The sequence below is a fragment of the Stegostoma tigrinum genome, chromosome 15 (genome assembly GCF_030684315.1).
Source record: "Stegostoma tigrinum isolate sSteTig4 chromosome 15, sSteTig4.hap1, whole genome shotgun sequence".
Lineage (NCBI taxonomy): Eukaryota > Metazoa > Chordata > Chondrichthyes > Orectolobiformes > Stegostomatidae > Stegostoma > Stegostoma tigrinum.
In genome coordinates this window covers 23,274,687-23,292,998 of record NC_081368.1, presented here as the reverse complement: position 1 = coordinate 23,292,998, position 18,312 = coordinate 23,274,687, and the positions used below count along the sequence as shown (strand labels likewise).

Here is an 18,312-nt window from a genome sequence, read left to right as displayed (position 1 = left end):
AGGGAGAAATGGAAGAGGGAGAAACACAGAGGTGAAACTGAGTGTGAAAAAGAGAGGTTAAAACAGAGAGGATAAAAAAAGAAAGCATGAAGATAGAAAGAAGTAAAGAAGAGAAACAAAGATTAGAAACATTGAGGGTGAAATGCAGAGGAAGGAGTAGAAAGGGTGAAGAATAGAAGGAAAAATAGAGACCATTTATCAGAGAATCCCTACAGTGTGCAAACAGGTCCTTCAGCTCAGCAAGTCCACACTGACTCCAGACCCATCCCGCTATGACCCACCTAATCTACACATCCCTGGACACCAAGGGCAATTTAGCAAGCCCAATCCACCTAGCCTGCACATCTTTGGACTGTGGGAGGAAACCAGAGCACCTGGAGGAAACCCAGGCAAACACAGGGAGAATGTGCAAACTCCACACAGAGGGTGAAATCAAACCCAGGTCCCTGGTGCTGTGAGGCAGCAGTGCTAGCCACTGAGCCACTGTGCCACCCAAAAGAGAAGGAAAAACACAAGAAAAAAAAGACAGCGGGAGAAACACTGAGGGTCATATACAGAAGGCGAAACAGAGAGGGAGAAAAAGTCAGGGTGAAATAGAGAGGGCAAAGCAGAGTTGGTGAGAAGTTGAAGAAAAATCAGGAAGGGAGAAACGGAAAGGGTATAAATGAAAGATATAAACTTGGAGGGATAAATGGAGAGGAGAAAAAAGAGGGCAAAGCAGAGATGGAAATACAGGTTGGGGAAGAAAGAGGGTGAAACAAAGTGGCAGAAACAGAAATGGAGAAACAGAGTGTGAGAAATAGAAGGTGAGAAACACAGACAGAGGAATTGAGACAGATACACAGAAAGGCCAAAAGAATGTGAGGGAGAAAGAGAGGGAAAAACAGAAAGGGTGAAAAGTGGAGTGAAAACCATAGTGGGAAAAACAGATAAGAGAAACAGAGAGGACAAAACACAGAGGGTGAAGGAGAGATGGAAGTATAGATTGGGAGAGTAACAGAAAGGGAGAAATAGAAACAGAAACAGAGAGGGAGAAACACAGAGAGAGGAACTGTAATAGACACACAGAAAGTCTGAAAGAGAATTGGGAAGCGGGGAGAAACAGAGAAATGACAGAAATGGAAAACAGGAGAGACAGGTGTGATGAAACAGAGATGGAGTAACAGACAGAGTGAAACCGAGTGGTCAAAACAGAAAGGGAGCCATATACTTTCCTCACAGTTTACAATTCTTCCAAATCTTGTGTCAACTGTAAACTTTGAAATTGCCCCTACAATTTTAATGTGTATCAGGAAAAGCAAGGATCCCAGCACCAACCCCTGGGGAACTCCACCAGAAACCTTCCCCCGCCTGAAAAATATCCATTGACCCATTAGTCTCTGTTTCCTGTCACTCAGCCAATTTTGGGTCCATGTTGCAATTAGCATTTTTATTCTGTGACCTATAACGATCTCCGCTATCTGGCACTGTATCAAAAGTCTTCGAAAGTCCATGTATACCGCATTAACAGCATTGCCCTGATCACATCTTTGTGCTTTCTCTTCAAAACCTCTAACAAGTTAGTTAAACATTATTTCCCCTTTAGAAAGCCGTACTGACTCTTCCTAATCAACTCATCTTTTCAATGTGCTAATTTCTAGAAGCTTCTCCGCCTTGGAAGTGAAGCTAACTGGTCTGTAATTACAGGGCCTATCCTTATAACCTTTCTTGAACAAGAACTTGCTGTTCACCATGTGATCACCTCTACACTGGGGAGATGAAGCACAGAGTGGGTGACTGCTTTGCAGATCATCTACGCTCTATCTGCAAACATGACCCCAAACTTCTAGTTGCCTGCCATTTCAACACACCACCATGCTCTCGGGCTGATGTCTCTGTCTCAGACCTGATGCAGTGCTTCAATAAAGCTCAGTACAAGCTGGAAAAACAACATCATATTTTCCACTTGGGGACAATGCAGCCTTCAGAACAAAATATCAAGTTCAATAGCTTTAAAACCTGAACACTTTTCTCGATGTCCTTTACCCACTCTCATATGCCACACCCTGACATAGACTACTTTCAGCTCAGCCAAACCATTTTCACTTACGTATGGTCGCCATTATTAGCTTTACATTCTCCCTGGCTCACCATTATTCATCCTTTCATCTACCCAACTGATTGTCTCTGGGTTCTGTTTCTGCCTTTCACTTACTCCTTCTCCATCTGCCCATTCCCTGTCTTCGGCATATATGCCACCTTTTCCTAGCTACAAGGGTCACTGGACTTGCAATATTAATACTGTTTTCTCTCCACACACAGATCTGCTGAGTTCCTCCAGCAATTTCTGTTTCTGTTTCTGATTTCCAGCATCTGCAATTCTTTGTTTTATTTTATTATGTTGTTGAACATGGATTTCATAGAATCATAGAATCCCTACAGTGTGGAAACAGGCCCTTCAGCCCAACAAATCCACACCGACCCTCAAAGCATCCCACCCAGACTCATTCCCCTTTAACCTTAATCCCTTGAACACTACAGGCAACTTGGCTTGGCCAATCCACCTAACCCGCACATCTTTGGGCTGTGGGAGGAAACCAGAACACGTGGAGGAAACCCATGCAGATGCAGGAAGAATGTGCAAATTCCACACAGACGGTTGCCTGAAATGTGGAATTGAACCCGGGTCCCTGGTGCTGTGAGGCAGCAGTGCTAACCATTGAGCCCTTATTAGGTTATTAAAAATTCACTTGACCCTGGAAGCACTAGCCCAAACATTTTGTGCCTTATTCAATGTAATCAGCAGATAAGTATTATAACTTCATACCTTTTCATTGAATGTACGAGTGAGGTACTGCAGTGCCTGTGAGCAAACAGCAACTTCCAGATTGCTACATTTAACTGTCAGAGGTTGCTGTGTGATATGCTCCCTAATCAATGCACATTGTCTATTGTTATTCTCAACGCGAAATCTGAGACAATACATGTCACTACTTGTCTCTGAATCAGAAGGGACATGTTCAAGACCTGGAGAATTAGAGAGCAGAACGGCAAAGAGGATCCCCAGATTTAGAGGCTTCAATTCTGATGCAGACGTGAAGAAACATGAGATTTAATATTTTAAAGGAATAAGCTGAAGGATGATCTGGAAAGTTGGTAAAAGAGTCAGCTATTGAGGTCCTCAAGCCTGTTTACATCATTGAATTAGATCAAAGCTGATCTGTATCTTTAAGTACATTAATCCACTATACTTTATTACAGTATTCTATAGTCAGCCTAATTTCCACTTTGCTTTACATTCACGTAGCTTTGATACTGCCTCATTTGTTGATTATGGGTGACTGACTACACAAATGGTGCAAGACAACAAAATGTGAGGCTGGATGAACACAGCAGGCCAAGCAGCATCTCAGGAGCACAAAAGCTGACGTTTCGGTCCTAGACCCTTCATCAGAGAGGTGGGAGGGTCTAGGCCCGAAACGTCAGCTTTTGTGCTCCTGAGATGCTGCTTGGCCTGCTGTGTTCATCCAGCCTCACATTTTGTTGTCTTGGATTCTCCAGCATCTGCAGTTCCCATTATCCCTGATACTACACAAATGGTGCATTTGCTTTTTAGGAGTGCATTGCTTATACATGAGTGGTATGATGGCTCAGTGGTTAGTGCCACTACATCACAACACCAAGGAACTGGGTACACGTCCACCCACTGTGCAGAATTTGCCCCTTCTCCGTGTGTGTGTGTGTGTCTGTCTGTCTGTGTGTGTTCCTCCCACAGTCCTAACAGGTTCACGTGGGTTAGCCACAGGGATAGGGTAGGGGGTGTGTATCAAGTTGGGATGCTTTTTGGAGTGCTGATGCAGCCTATTTCCACACTGTAGGAATTCTATATTTTAGCGAATGTTTATTAGTAGATTTGCCTATGAATGCTCAGCCAGCTTGCTACAATCAATCTATTTCTCATTGCTTTGTAGTTTGTCTCTTTATGGCTCTGTCCTCTCTCTTCCAAAACTTCAATCCCATTATGACCAATATTTGTGAGATGTTCCCTTACATTTCCCTAACAACATTGACATCACATTGTTGCCATTTCGAATACAATAAATAATTGATATGTTCTTAACTCAATGGGACCGACCAAAACAGCATCTCCTACGATAACATCTCACCCACTTGTTCTACAATTGGTCTGGCCAGCGTTGAATTGAGCCAAACTGACCTGGATCATCAAACATTTAATCCCTCATGTATGTTAAGAAAATATGATTGTTGTAAATAATAGAATCAAACCGTGGTGTCTGCTAAATTAGTAGACCCAGGCTGAAAAACAAAAAGGCATTATGGTTGTGCACAATATCCCAAGGTTAAGCAGAGGTGGTATGTGGGTGTACGTTTATGCATACATTTAAATCAGTAATCTGTGTACGTTCACATGCATTTCTCTCTGCAGTGGGTCAGGTTGAAATGCAAGCCAGGTTTAGTTTGTAAACTCAAATATTTGTCCAGTGAATTCTTCAATCTCTTCTTTCAAAGCCTTTTCTTGTCAGCATTTGGGACTGAGGATCTTGCAAAAATAGAATAATTGGTCTCTTGCAAGTGCATTAAAAAAGGGTCTGGCTCACTCTAAAATTCAAACACATCAATTATACTCGGGGGATTTCTTTTCAAGTAGAGAACATATGTTAAGATTTCAGGTCAATGATCCTACCTCAGTTCTGAAAACAAAAGACTGAAGGATTAATTCTGTTTCTCTCCCTGCAGTTTATTCCCAATGACGTGTTTCCAGAAATTTTTATCCTTACATCAGATTTCCAGCATCTGCAAAGTTTTGCTTTTGTGATTGTATATGTTTATGTTTTGGGAGGGTAATTGCAGGAATTTTCAAAACTTTCTTTTTAAAAAATCACAACATTACACACTGTATTGACGCATTTAACTAGACGTTTATACTTTATTTTGGCCTGTCATGTTTAGCTGTGCCTGCCCAGCCATGAAGGGTCTAAGCCTGAAACATCAGCTTTTGTGCTCCTGAGATGCTGCTTGGCCTGCTGTGTTCGTCCAGCTCCACACTTTGTTATCTTGGATTCTCCAGCATCTGCAGTTCCCATTATCTCTTCACCAATCCCAACTTCTTATTCTCATGGATGAAAACTGTCAGGTAATTGCTCAGGGTGGAGGTACCCATTAACTTTGTGGAGTAACGGAATGCTCTGTGCCTGCAATTTTGTGTTGCTTGAGATTTCCCTCTTAGGAAGTTGACAGAAGTCAAAATGTAAACTTCCCCATGAACAGCGGAGAAATACAAACAAAGAAGCAAAGAAACCTACAGCAGAGGAACAAGCCCTTCGGCCCTCCAAGCCTGTGCCGATCGAGATCCCCTGCCTAACCTGTCATCTATTTTCTAACGGTCTGTGTCCATTTGCTCCCTGCCCATCCACGTACCTGTCCATGTTTACTCACAGCTGCTGGCTGTAGCTACTTCTATCAATCTGCTGTCATGGTATGTCACATTCATTCGTCTCGCAAATCCACTGTAGTTATGATAGTAGCTGCAGCTGATGGTATAAGTAGGTGTTAGCAAATCAACAACCCCGAGAGCAAAACCTCAGGAAGATCAGAAAGGGCCCAAATCTGTATTAAATTATTTCATATCAGCTAGGACAATAGCTCCTTGGTGTGAAAGGGGTAAACAAAATGGCCAGAATTCTTGCTTCTGACCAATATCAAGTAATCCTGTTGGGTACAACTTGTATTTATGTAGCCCCTTTAATAGATGCAGGCACTTTACATGGACCTTATCAGCCCAAGGTCCAAGCTTCCTGAGGAAGTATTGAGGCCGGTGAAAAGATGACGGTTTAAAGAACATCTTAAAGGATGAGGGAATAGCAACCAGAGGGAAAACTCTCAGGATTGAATTAGCCTCAATGAGATTTCACCCCTACCCAGTACCCTTCCCTCCTAGAAGGGAGACAATGGCTCAGTGATATTGTCACTGAACTGTTAATCCAGAGATCCAGATAATGTTCTGTGGAACTCAGGTTTGAACCCTGCCACTGCAGATAATGGAATTTGAATTCAATAAATATTATGAATTAAGAGTCTAATGATGACCATGAATTCATTGCTGATTGTTTTGGGGGGGAGGGGGAAGATTGGTTGGGAGAATTGTTGGTTGACTCTTAACTGCCCCTTCTGGCTAATTAAGCAATAAACACTGGTTTAGCCAGTGATGCTTGAATGAACGGAAAGAAAGGATGGATATAACACCAGGAGAGTGGGAGGGGGAGTTAAAGTGGACGGCAACTGGAAGGACAGGTTGGAATATTCCCTGTTTGCCTGGATGATTGCAGACCCAACAACATACACCACATCCAAAATTATCCACTCCCTCCACCCTCAATGCTCAGTAGCTACAGTGTACATAATCTGTAAGATGCACTGCAGCAATTCACCAAAAGTCCTTAGCCAACGCCTTCCAAACCCACAACCACTTCTATCTAGGAAGATAAGAGTGGCAAATACATGGGAACACCATCACATGCAAGTTCCCTCCAAGTCACTGATCAACTTGATTTGGAAATATATCGTTATTCGTTCACTGCCACTGGGTCAAAATCCTTGAATGTTCTGTCATAGAACACTCTGGAGAAACCTACAGCACATGGATCGCTGTCGTTCAATACAGCAGCTCACTACCACCTTCTCAAGGGCAACTATAGATGGCAATAACTTCGGGCCAGCCAGAAATGCCCATGTCACTCCAAAAATAAAAAGACCAAGTTTAACACAAAAATTAAAAGTTAGGGAGAAAAAAAATCTGTACATGGGCTAAAGCGTAGATCAGCCGGTGAAAGGACTTCCTTTGTCTGAGTATGCGAAATTGAAAGCAAGACAAGTTTTGTGCTTGAACATACAAGACAAAACTTTTAGATTACCTGAGCTCTTAAAATGTAAGATAACATGCAATACGAAAAGGCCATTTGGCCCATCAAACTGTTGTACAGTTCATGTATAATCTATCCTCATCCATACCTGCATTTTTTTTGACCACCCGAAGGAAAATTTCTTCACTGCTTCCAGCTAACCTTGCAAGATGATTGAATTAAACTACATTGTGTAAAAATCTCAGGTTGTGTCAGCTTCATGTCACTTGCATTGGTTAGATTGTCATTACAAGATTAACTTTAATTTGCTTGTCATAATGCTTAGTAAGTGATGCTTCCTCCCTAAATTTGATCTGTTACATTGCATGAATTGCTTTGCATCATATAATCATCCTTGTATGTCCCTTTTACATTGTTTTAACTTATCAGTCTGCTCTAATGAAATAGCAATGAACTTGCCTCATGCCAATTTTTCTAAAGTTTAAATTTCAATAGTTCATTTACACAGACAATAATAGATAAATTAAAATCAAAAATACTCAGGAAATGATGTTTCATTCTGTGTGTATGTCCAATATGAGGGTCAATATTTCAATATTAAGAGTCACCCTTTTCAGGCACAGATGAGAAAGAGTTTTTTTTCTCAGAGCACTATGAAACTTAGGAATTCTCTGCCTCAGAAGTAGGAAGTGGGCTCATTGGATATTTTTATGCGTTGGTAAATAGATTCTTGTTAGGTGTGGGAGTAGGTAAGAATCTGGAAGTTAAAACACAAACAAATCAGCCACGATCTTATTGAATAAGATGCAGGAACATGAGACAGGTCTGATGCATTTTGAAGTAGTCAGTGAGAGAGGCAAATAAGGCATAAACAAAGATCTCAGCAGCAGTTGAACTGTGGCAAGGGCAAGATTATGAAGGTGGTCTAAGCTATGTTTCAGAAACTTGGTGGGAAACTCATCTTGAAGTAAAATACAACCTAGGGCTTAACACAGCAGGCCAAGCAGCATCAGAGGAGCAGGAAGGCTGACGTTTCAGGCCTAGACCCTTTCTGAAGAAGGGTCTAGGCCTGAAATGTCAGCCTTCCTGTTCCTTTGATGCTGCTTGGCCTGCTGTGTTCATCCAGCTCCACACTTTGTTATCTCAGATTCTCCAGCATCTGCAGTTCCTACTGTCTCTAAGGCTTAACAGCCTGGTTCAGCTTTAAATAGGTGGCAGGAAGAAGTATGGTTGGTGGCTAGGGAACAGATCTGAGAGTGGAACAGAAAACATTAGCTTCAGTATTCCCAATATTTAGTCAGAGGAACTTTCTGCTCCAATTCTCACTGTCAGGCAAGAAAACTAACAACTTGAGATCGTCTTAGGTGTTGCCAGCATACATGTGGAAAGTAATGGTGTGTACTCCAGAGGGCAGCATGTAGGTGTGAAATAGGAGGGAGCCAAGGAAATCCTTGGGGGCCACCAGAGATAATAATATTCAAGCAGTAACAGAAGCCACTGTAAAGGGTTTCTTTTTCTCTTTAATTCCTTTATGAGATGTGTCTGTCGCTGGCTGGGCCATCATTTATCACTCTCTAATTGCCCTAGGGAAGGTAGTGGAGAGCTGCCTTATTAAACCATGCAGTTCTTGAGAACTAGGGGCACCCACAGTACTATTATCTCATCATAGAATCACATAGAATCCCCAGTGTGGAGGCAGGCCATTTGGCCCATCAAGTCCACACCGAGCCTCCAGAGAACATCCCACCCAGACCCATCTCCCTACCCTACCCTGGAAACCCCTTATTTCCAATGGCTAATCCACCTTGCCTGCACATCCCTGCACACTACGGGCAATTTAACATGGCCGATCCATCCAACTATCTTTGGACTGTGTCAGAAAATTGGAGTACCTGGACGAAACCCATGCAGACACAGGGAGAATGTTCAAACTCCAGAGACACAGTTGCCCGAGGGTGGAATCGAACCTGGATCCCTGGTGCTGTGACGCCACAGTGCTAACCACTGAACCACCATGCTGCCCCTATTAGGGAGGAAATTCCAGTATTTTGACCCAGTGATGATGAGGGAATAGTGATATAATTCCAAGTCAGGATGGTGCATGGTTTGGAGGGTAACCTGCAGTTGATGGTGTTCCTGGGTGTTTGTTGTCCTTGTTCTTCGACACAGTAGAGGTCATGAGTTTGGAAGATGCTGTCAGAGGACCCTTGGGAAAGTTAGTGCAGTGTAGCCTGCAAGTGATGCCCAGTGATTCTACTGTACATCAGTGTTGAAGGAATGAATATGGAAGGTGACGGACGAAGTGCTAAACATTCCACTTAATAAATCAATCTGATTTTCTGGATATGACAAGGTAATAGAAGATTGAAATCACATGGGGGTGCTGTCATTGAGCTAGACAATAGTGGGGAGGCTTTGGAAGAGGATAGAGTGGTCAACCAGCTTAAAGGCTACAGACAAGTTGTGAGGATGAGGAGGAACATTCCTTGATATGATCCTCATTCCAAGAGATGCAAACTTGAAGGGAAATGGTGTATGACTAGTTTGGACACTGACTACCACTCACTAGCTGGACCACATAAAATATTATTGTCTGCTGTTGTTGTTTGGTAACTGTTCACTGTTCTGAATCATTTGGGAAAGCAAAAGTAATCCTGGCACTTCTCCCAACTAAAAGTCCTCTTCTTAAATCTCTCTCCATTTTTTGGTTTACCTTCAATGACAAGTTTACTGAGCCATCAAAGCTGGAGTTGGGGGTGTATTCAGTCGCTATAGTAATGTTGTGGTGAACGGAGAACCAAACTGGGATTTTGAAAGTGCAGTTGTCAGTGAACAGGGAAGAGATTTTCTGAAAGCAGATGAGAAAGAAGAAAAATTGGAAAGGTAAATGAGGATGAAGAAGGAGAGTAATGCAAGGATTATAGATAGTCTGAACTGTGATGGACACAGTGGCAGTAGCAAGGCCTCATGGAGTGACAATGAGAAGGAGTTGGCTGTGGATATGGCTTGGAAAGTTCACATGGAAGGAGAGATTAAGGGAGAATAGTAGGCTCGTAGAATAGAGAACATGATACACATGTACAAACATTGGTTAATCCTTACTCATTCCTGGTTCCCATTATCATGCGCTGCTGTCCATGTTTTCTGTGGTTTTTCAATATAAGACGGCAGTGAAGAAGTGAGAGAGATTTCAGAACCTGTCCCCACAACACCAACAATCCGTGCATGTAGTATAGACCCAGATTTTGCAGGGCAGATCACAGTAATGCTGTCAAGCTCACATCATTGAAGTGGTGAGAGACAAAGCATCTTCACAAGTGTCTAAAAGTGGGTATTGCGGTGTGTCATCCTGCACTACTTCAGAGCGTCACCCTTGCACACCCTAAGACTGCAAGTAACAATGAAGAAATGGCTCATATCTATTAACAACAAAGTATTTTTGGTGCCACACAGGAGGACTGGTGTTTCCAGGTGGAAAGACCATCAAGAGTCACTTCACAAAGGCATTCTTGAAGACATCAAACATTCTCATCAACCTTGGGAATCTCTGGCTTATGACCAATCAAATGGAGAAGGCTTAGTCAGGATCATGACAAAGAAATTGAGAGGCTTTGTCAGGAAGACACAGGCAAAATGGAAGTGTCTGAGAGATAGCAGAAAACTCCCAGCATCTCATCTACCTGACTCTTGAAGCACCATCTACACTATCTGCGACAGAGTCTACTGTTCATGTATTTTAACTATTAGCAATCTCAAAATCCATTAGAATGGAAGCAAGTCTTCCTCCACTCTGAGGGACTGCTTTGGAAGAAGGAGGCACAGAAGGTAGAAGTCCAGTGCAATGCAGTCACTGGTACTAGAAGATATTACAAATTTCAAAATCATTGTGAAAAGGATCTGACTTATAAAATGATTTAATTAAAAAATTCTAACATTATTCTGATACCATTTATGTAACTTATCCGACAAAATTTAAAAATATGATTTTGTACAATGACTGATAAAATTTATCTGACCATAAAAAAAGTATAGATTTGTAATTTTTTGAAATGATTTTGTTCGAAATTGTCTGATGTTTTGATAGGAATCTATTATGACGGATACTGCAGCAAATTAGTTTTGACAGACACTGCCTGGGTACATGAAGTATCACATACCCGAAGCATCGTTCCACCGTACCACAGACTTGCACAAACGAAAGAAATGCAACAGCTTGCACACTCAGTACCAGCAAACACTTCTTTCCTGTAGCTCGAGGAGGATCATTGGTCAAGTTGCGACCTCCTCTGACTTGGATAGTCACAAAGCTTCCAGCAGGGGGCACTGCTATCGCAATAATCGAGATAAGCTCATTTGAGTTTATCCCTTCAGTCACACAGCCTCATTGAAATCAATTGTAGCAGTCATTAGACCAGCTGAGATCAGCTAAACCAGTACAGACTAAGAACATTACGCTCTACTTTTTCCCCCAACTTACTGAGGAAGCTTTTAAAAATATACCAAAAATCTCTGGTTTGAATCAGTGCCAGTGAACTTTTTGAAAGTTTACTGTAGGGCCTATAGTACTCAATAGTATAGAACTCCCTGCTGTTGTGGAATTTATGCTGTTGAGATGAGATCAAGAGAAACCCAGGGTTCAAGTTATGCAATGTGTGGATATCAGTGTGTTAGCACTCCACATGTGGCATGAATTGGACTCATGCTGTTCGATTAGACCCTCAGAACCAGGAGCCGACAAGAGACATTGCAGCTGACCTCAATGTAATTGGGATTTTGATGAAGAAAATTTCAGTTGGGAAACTGCACCTTATTGCCTCCCTTTAATACGTACTGGAAAGCCTGTATGGTGAAGCAATAGGTGTAGTAGATTTGGATTGGTGTACCCCAAAAGTAAACAGCTTTCCAACACCAATGAGACTTTCCCACTGAGTATAAGCTTTGCTGAAAATCAGATTGATAGGCAAGTGGAATTTTCCAACTGCACTTTTAATACAGTGCAAGTAAAGAAGATGCAGTGGAGAAATTCACTTATCCAACTGCTGATTGCCACATTATGCATCAAAAGCACTGGTTATGTTTGAGCCCACATCTCAGTAAGAAAGCCAGGGTAAGAATAATGAATGAATTCTGCCCAATTCAACGTCCAGCTGCATGCATAAGTAACGGTTTCACAGAAGCTTTATGTTATAGTAATTTTGCTCCTCTTTTCTAATATGAATGTCTAGTTATGGGAAAAACACGTTCGACCCGCACAGGTCCACTCTTTCTATTGTTTTTAGAGTAACAGTGTGTGGAGTTGTCTTAGACCGCCAATGTGCATACCTCTGCAGTGCTCATAGTCCTATAATGGTATCAGTCAGAGTGATTTCAAGAGGAGGTGATTCTCAGGAAAAGAACAAACAAGAGCTAACAATAGTCTTCACCACAATAGTGGACATTGGAGATGACAAATTGGGGCAGCAGGTTAAGGTAAACTTAGTTACCACACATTGGAATGAAAATTTAGGTCACAGTTTGGAACTGAATGTGGGAGTAATTGGTGAGGAGGATTACCTTAACTGGAGGTATTAGCACAGGCAGACGTGTCGCTCAGTTTGGGCATTTATACCAAGGTGTAGAGCTGGATGAACACAGCAGGCCAAGCAGCATCATAGGAACAGGAAAGCTGACGTTTCAGGCCTAGACCCTTCCCCATTTCTGAAGAAGCGTCTAAGCCCGAAATGTCAGCTTTCCTGCTCTTAAGGGGCTGCTTGGCCTGCTGTGTTCATCCAGCTCTACACCTTGTTACCTTCGATTCTCCAGCATCTACAGTTCCTATTATTTCTGGGCATTGGTACACACCTGTTTCTGGCCTGGTTTTGATCTCCTCCGTAATTATCAGCAGTTTCCTTCCTCCAGCTCGTTCAATCTTCTATCCACTTTTTAATCTAGCTTTTGGAATGCACTTGTCAATGTAAGAACACTCGGCACACATGCAAATGAATGTGCTCCTCTCTATGGCACAACAGTGACTAATGGGGGACCTTTCAGGTGGGATATGGCATCATATGTGAGTACTTGTGGTAAGTCATTACAACACCAGCCTAGGCTAATGTCAATTACCTCCTTCAGGATGCAGTTACTGCACAGAACAGTGGAGATGTTGAAGATGATTACAGACTGTTTGCCTTGATGCAGCTTCATATCAGCCAATGAAATATGAAACTGAGTTAACATGAAACGTCGACCTTTCACTCCCAGCAGTCAAGAGTTGCTCAGTGAGGCATCATATCCAGACAAACGTATCTCATTTAAAATGATGGATGAAGCTTGCAGATAATGGAAAGCAGACACACAGGTAACCACAGAACGCAGGAGCACTTACTTAATTTTTTTTGGAAAGCTAATGCTCCCTTGAGGACACGCGAGTCAACTCAAAGGCCACAAACAAATCTACTATTCATGTTGACCAAGTATAAATACAAACTTAAAAATGCAATTATTTACAGGTGAAGAAAAAAAGATTCACTGAGTTTACCCAGTGATAAAGTAACCCACACACGAGATCTGATTCACATTCTGCACTGATTTAGCTGGTACAGGATGAAGGTTTTTTTTGCTCCTTTATGTGATGTGGTTACCAACGGCAGAACATTTGTTGCCCCTTACTAATTGCCCTTGAACTGAGTGGCTTGTTTGGACACTTTAGAGGTTAGTTAAGACCATAAGACTATGCAACATAGCAGTGGAAGTAAGGCCATTCGGCCCATCGAGTCCACTCTGCCATTTAATCATGGTTGATGGGCATTTCAACTCCACTTCCCCGCACTCTCCCCAAAGCCCTTGATTCCTTGTGAGATCAAGAATTTATTAATCTCTGCCTTGAAGACATTTAACTTCTTGGCATTTAGGTTAAAGGTCCATTCCATTACTAAAGGTCTGGAATGGCATGTAGATCAGAGCAAGTAAGGATGTCAGATTTCACTGGTTAAATGGCACACTGATTTCTAAAAACAGTCCACGATAGTTTCATTGTCACCATTGCTTAGATGAGTGACCAAGAAAATGTCTCCACGATGGTGGTGGAGTGGGATTCCTGAGCCAGGGCTCATTTGCTCCATCTGTTTCTTTCCTTTTTGTCTCTCCCTTTTCTTTGTTTTCTCTGTTTGATCATTTTTTTTTTACATCCCATCCTGGGATGGCATCGACAATGCCCACGGTGAAAGCCAGCATAGACTCCCAAGCCTCAGCTGCACTTGACCTCCTGGCCTTAGCATGATGTCAAACCCTGGCCCCAGCACAAACACCAAGTCCCAGCCTCAGCATAAATCAAGTTCCCAGCCTTAGCATAGACACAAACTCCCAGCCTTAGCGTGGACTCAAACGTCCAACCTCAAGGTGAAGTTTGGCACAGGCTGGGTTGGAAGGACCATTATGCTGAACTCTCATTTCTCTGTTTTTCTAATTTGTTGCTGGACTTTTCATTTCCTTGCCTTGTCTAATTGTTTTCCCTAAGAATTTTTACTTTAGGATCTGTACCAAGGTACCTAAAATGGTGCTGCAAACTTTTCATTGCACTCATGTGACAATAAAGCTAATTCTTGTTTAATACTGCGTGTTTATTTATTTAAATTAAGTGCCACCAATTGCCATGGCGGGGATTTGAACCCATGCCCCCTTCCCAGAGCATCAGGCATGGCTCTGCACATTATAAGCTCTGTGGTATTACTGCTAGGCCATGGTGTCCCCTAAATCGGTGGCAGTGCCAAACGGGAATGGAATTCCTTTTATGCTCTGACCTGCTGGTGCTGCAGCGATGTCTCCTCAGAGATCTGCTGCCACTGCTACACCGTGCTTCTCTGGCTTGTACCATCCTTACGTATCCTCATCTTCTGCAACTTAGGTCAAATCCTTTTTTTTCACCTGCCTGCCACTTGTCAGCTCTGATCAATTACAACAGTGATATTTTAATTTCTAACTCACTTTTTTAAGAGTTGCAGTTTCAAACATCAATTATCTTATGGTCAATACATGGGATTGTAAGCATATGGAGCATTCCTGACTTACAATCTTCTGACTTATGAATGCTTGTACTTACGAAGGAGATTCCATTTTATTATTAATTTTAAAGGGAACGTCTGCTCATATTCATGAACAGCTATTTTATATTATACTGTGTTCCAACTTGCAGACTAATCAAATTATGAATGTTCTGAAGAATGGAACCCATCTGTGATGTGTGGACTGCATGTATCTCTTAGCACCCACAGCTTTTTTTTTTAATCTTGTTCTGGTTTCTGAGGCATATAGATATGTAAATATGCATCATCTTAGGAGATTGTTCCTTATTTCACATCTGAGTTTTCTTACTGTTGCCACATCCTCCATCTTGGGCAGAGGAAAATCAGCCAACATTCCTTCTTCTGACCAAGATGTGTTGGGTAGGAATGAATAGCTGAGCCACCCACATTGAGTCACATGAGAATAATAGTCAATCGAACGATGCGATACAGACAAGCCACAATCCAGTCTTCACCAAAAGTCTATTTGTGTCTATTTTACTTCAGGGCTCATTATACTTCAATCAACAGAAAAACTCCCTGCCAATGATCTCCTCCCTAATTAATAGCTTCTAAGCCCAATTACAGCTTTCTCTGCTACCCCAGCTCAGATCAACATAGGCAGTACAGTACAGAGAAAAAAAACCTGGGCGTTTGTGCTCGGTAAGGCTCAGTTCCACCACCTTCTTTGAACGACAGGGGGCCTGGAGTTTATTAACATCGAATGTTGTTGAAGTATTTACTGAAGAGGTACTTTGGAGCGTGAGTGCCACATAACAGACTTGGAACAAAGTTGGAGCTCATGGAATTAAAGGGACAGTCACAGAATTGTCTGAGTGACATGGAATAGAATGTAATGCTTAAGGGATATTTTTCAGACTGCGGGAAGGCTTTCAATGGAGTTCACCTGGAATCAGTGTAAGGACATTTGCTTTTAATGTATACATATATATACCAGTGTTCTCAAACCTTTGTGTACAGCAGGCAATTTCAGAGTTTGCTGATGGTGCAAAACTTGAACATGTTGTAACTTGTGAGGAAAACAATGTAGAATTCAAAAGAACATGTTCCCCTCCAAGCCACACACCATCCTCACTTGGAAATATATCACCATTCCTTCACTGCAACTGGGTCAAAGTCCTGGAATTCCCTCCCTAACAGCATTGTGGGTCAACCCACAGCGTGTGGACTGCAGCGATTCAAGAAGGCAGCTCACCACCACCTTCTCCAGGGCAGCTAGGGATGTCAGCAATGCCCACATCTCACAAATGAATTAAAAAAGACATTCTAAGTTATGACCCCTCACCCAACCAATTCCGTCACTCTCCAAGCCAAACTGCAATACTTCAATGTTAGGACCTCCCACCCACAGCCTCCAACCTCATTGTTCCCCAACCCCGCACGGCCCGTTTCTATCTCCTTCCCAAAATCCACAAACCTGCCTGCCCTGGTCGACCCATCGTCTCAGCCTGCTCCTGCCCCACCGAACTCATCTCCACCTATCTGGACTCCATTTTCTCCCCTTTGGTCCAGGAACTCCCCACCTACGTCCGTGACACCACCCACGCCCTCCACCTCCTCCAGGACTTCCAATTCCCTGGCCCCCAACACCTCATATTCACCATGGACGTCCAGTCCCTGTACACCTGCATTCCGCATGGAGATGGCCTCAAGGCCCTCCGCTTCTTCCTGTCCCGCAGGCCCGATCAGTCCCCCTCCACCGACACTCTCATCCGCCTAGCTGAACTCGTCCTCACTCTCAACAACTTCTCTTTTGACTCCTCCAACTTCCTACAGACTAAGGGGGTGGCCATGGGCACCCGCATGGGCCCCAGCTATGCCTGCCTCTTTGTAGGTTAAGTGGAACAGTCCCTCTTCCGCACCTACACAGCCCCCAAACCCCACCTCTTCCTCCGGTACATTGATGACTGTATCGGCGCCGCCTCTTGCTCCCCAGAGGAGCTCAAACAGTTCATCCACTTCACCAACCTTCCACCCCAACCTTCAGTTCACCTGGGCCATCTCCAGCACATCCCTCACCTTCCTGGACCTCTCAGTCTGCATCTCAGGCAACCAGCTTGTAACTGATGTCCATTTCAAGCCCACCGACTCCCACAGCTACCTAGAATACACCTCCTCCCACCCACCCTCCTGCAAAAATTCCATCCCCTATTCCCAATTCCTCCGCCTCCACCGCATCTGCTCCCACGATAAGACATTCCACTCCCGCACATCCCAGATGTCCAAGTTCTTTAAGGACCGCAACTTTCCCCCCACAGTGATCGAGAACGGCCTTGACCGCGTCTCCCGTATTTCCCGCAACACATCCCTCACACCCCGCCCCCGCCACAACCGCCCTAAGATGATCCCCCTCATTCTCACACACCACCCTACCAACCTCCGGATACAACGCATCATCCTCCGACACTTCCGCCATTTACAATCCGACCCCACCACCCAAGACATTTTTCCATCCCCTCCCCTGTCTGCTTTCCGGAGAGACCACTCTCTCCGTGACTCCCTTGTTTGCTCCACACTGCCCTCCAACCCCACCACACCCGGCACCTTCCCCTGCAACCGCAGGAAATGCTACAGTTGTCCCCACACCTCCTCCCTCACCCCTATCCCAGGCCCCAAGATGACATTCCACATTTAGCAGAGGTTTACCTGCACATCTGCCAATGTGGTATACTGCATTCACTGTACCCGGTGCGGCTTCCTCTACATTGGGGAAACCAAGCGGAGGCTTGGGGACCGCTTTGCAGAACACCTCCGCTCAGTTCGCAACAAACAACTGCACCTCTCAGTCGCAAACCATTTCCACTCCCCCTCCCATTCTCTAGATGACATGTCCATCATGGGCCTCCTGCACTGCCACAATGATGCCACCCGAAGGTTGCAGGAACAGCAACTCATATTCCGCCTGGGAACCCTGCAGCCATATGGTATCAATGTCGACTTCACCAGTTTCAAAATCTCCCCTTCCCCTACTGCATCCCTAAACCAGCCTAGTTCGACCCCTCCCCCCACTGCAGCACACAACCAGCCAGCTCTTCCCCCCCACCCACTGCATCCCAAAACCAGTCCAACCTGTCTCTGCCTCCCTAACCTGTTCTTCCTCTCACCCATCCCTTCCTCCCACCCCAAGCCGCACCCCCAGCTACCTACTAACCTCATCCCACCTCCTTGACCTGTCCGTCTTCCCTGGACTGACCTATCCCCTCCCTACCTCCCCACCTACACTCTCTCCACCTATCTTCTTTACTCTCCATCTTCGGTCCGCCTCCCCCTCTCTCCCTATTTATTCCAGCTTCCTCTCCCCATCCCCCTCTCTGATGAAGGGTCTAGGCCCGAAACGTCAGCTTTTGTGCTCCTGAGATGCTGCTGGGCCTGCTGTGTTCATCCAGCCTCAC

The 18,312-nt window shown here is 43.9% G+C and overlaps 1 protein-coding gene across 2 annotated transcripts in view; it reads left to right on the top strand.

Moving 5' to 3' along the window:
* The window catches only part of LOC125458883 (transforming growth factor beta activator LRRC33-like), a 66,176-nt gene extending 55,357 nt beyond the window's left edge, over nt 1-10,819 (top strand). The window contains exon 4 of one of the 2 annotated variants that reach the window (XR_007248918.2): nt 10,314-10,819. The gene's annotated coding sequence lies outside the window, so the exon portion shown is untranslated. Of the gene's footprint in view, nt 1-4,950; nt 5,129-10,313 lie in introns of those variants that run through there. The other variant, XR_009446692.1, reaches the window with a different exon arrangement.
* Nucleotides 10,820-18,312: the final 7,493 nt, after the last annotated feature.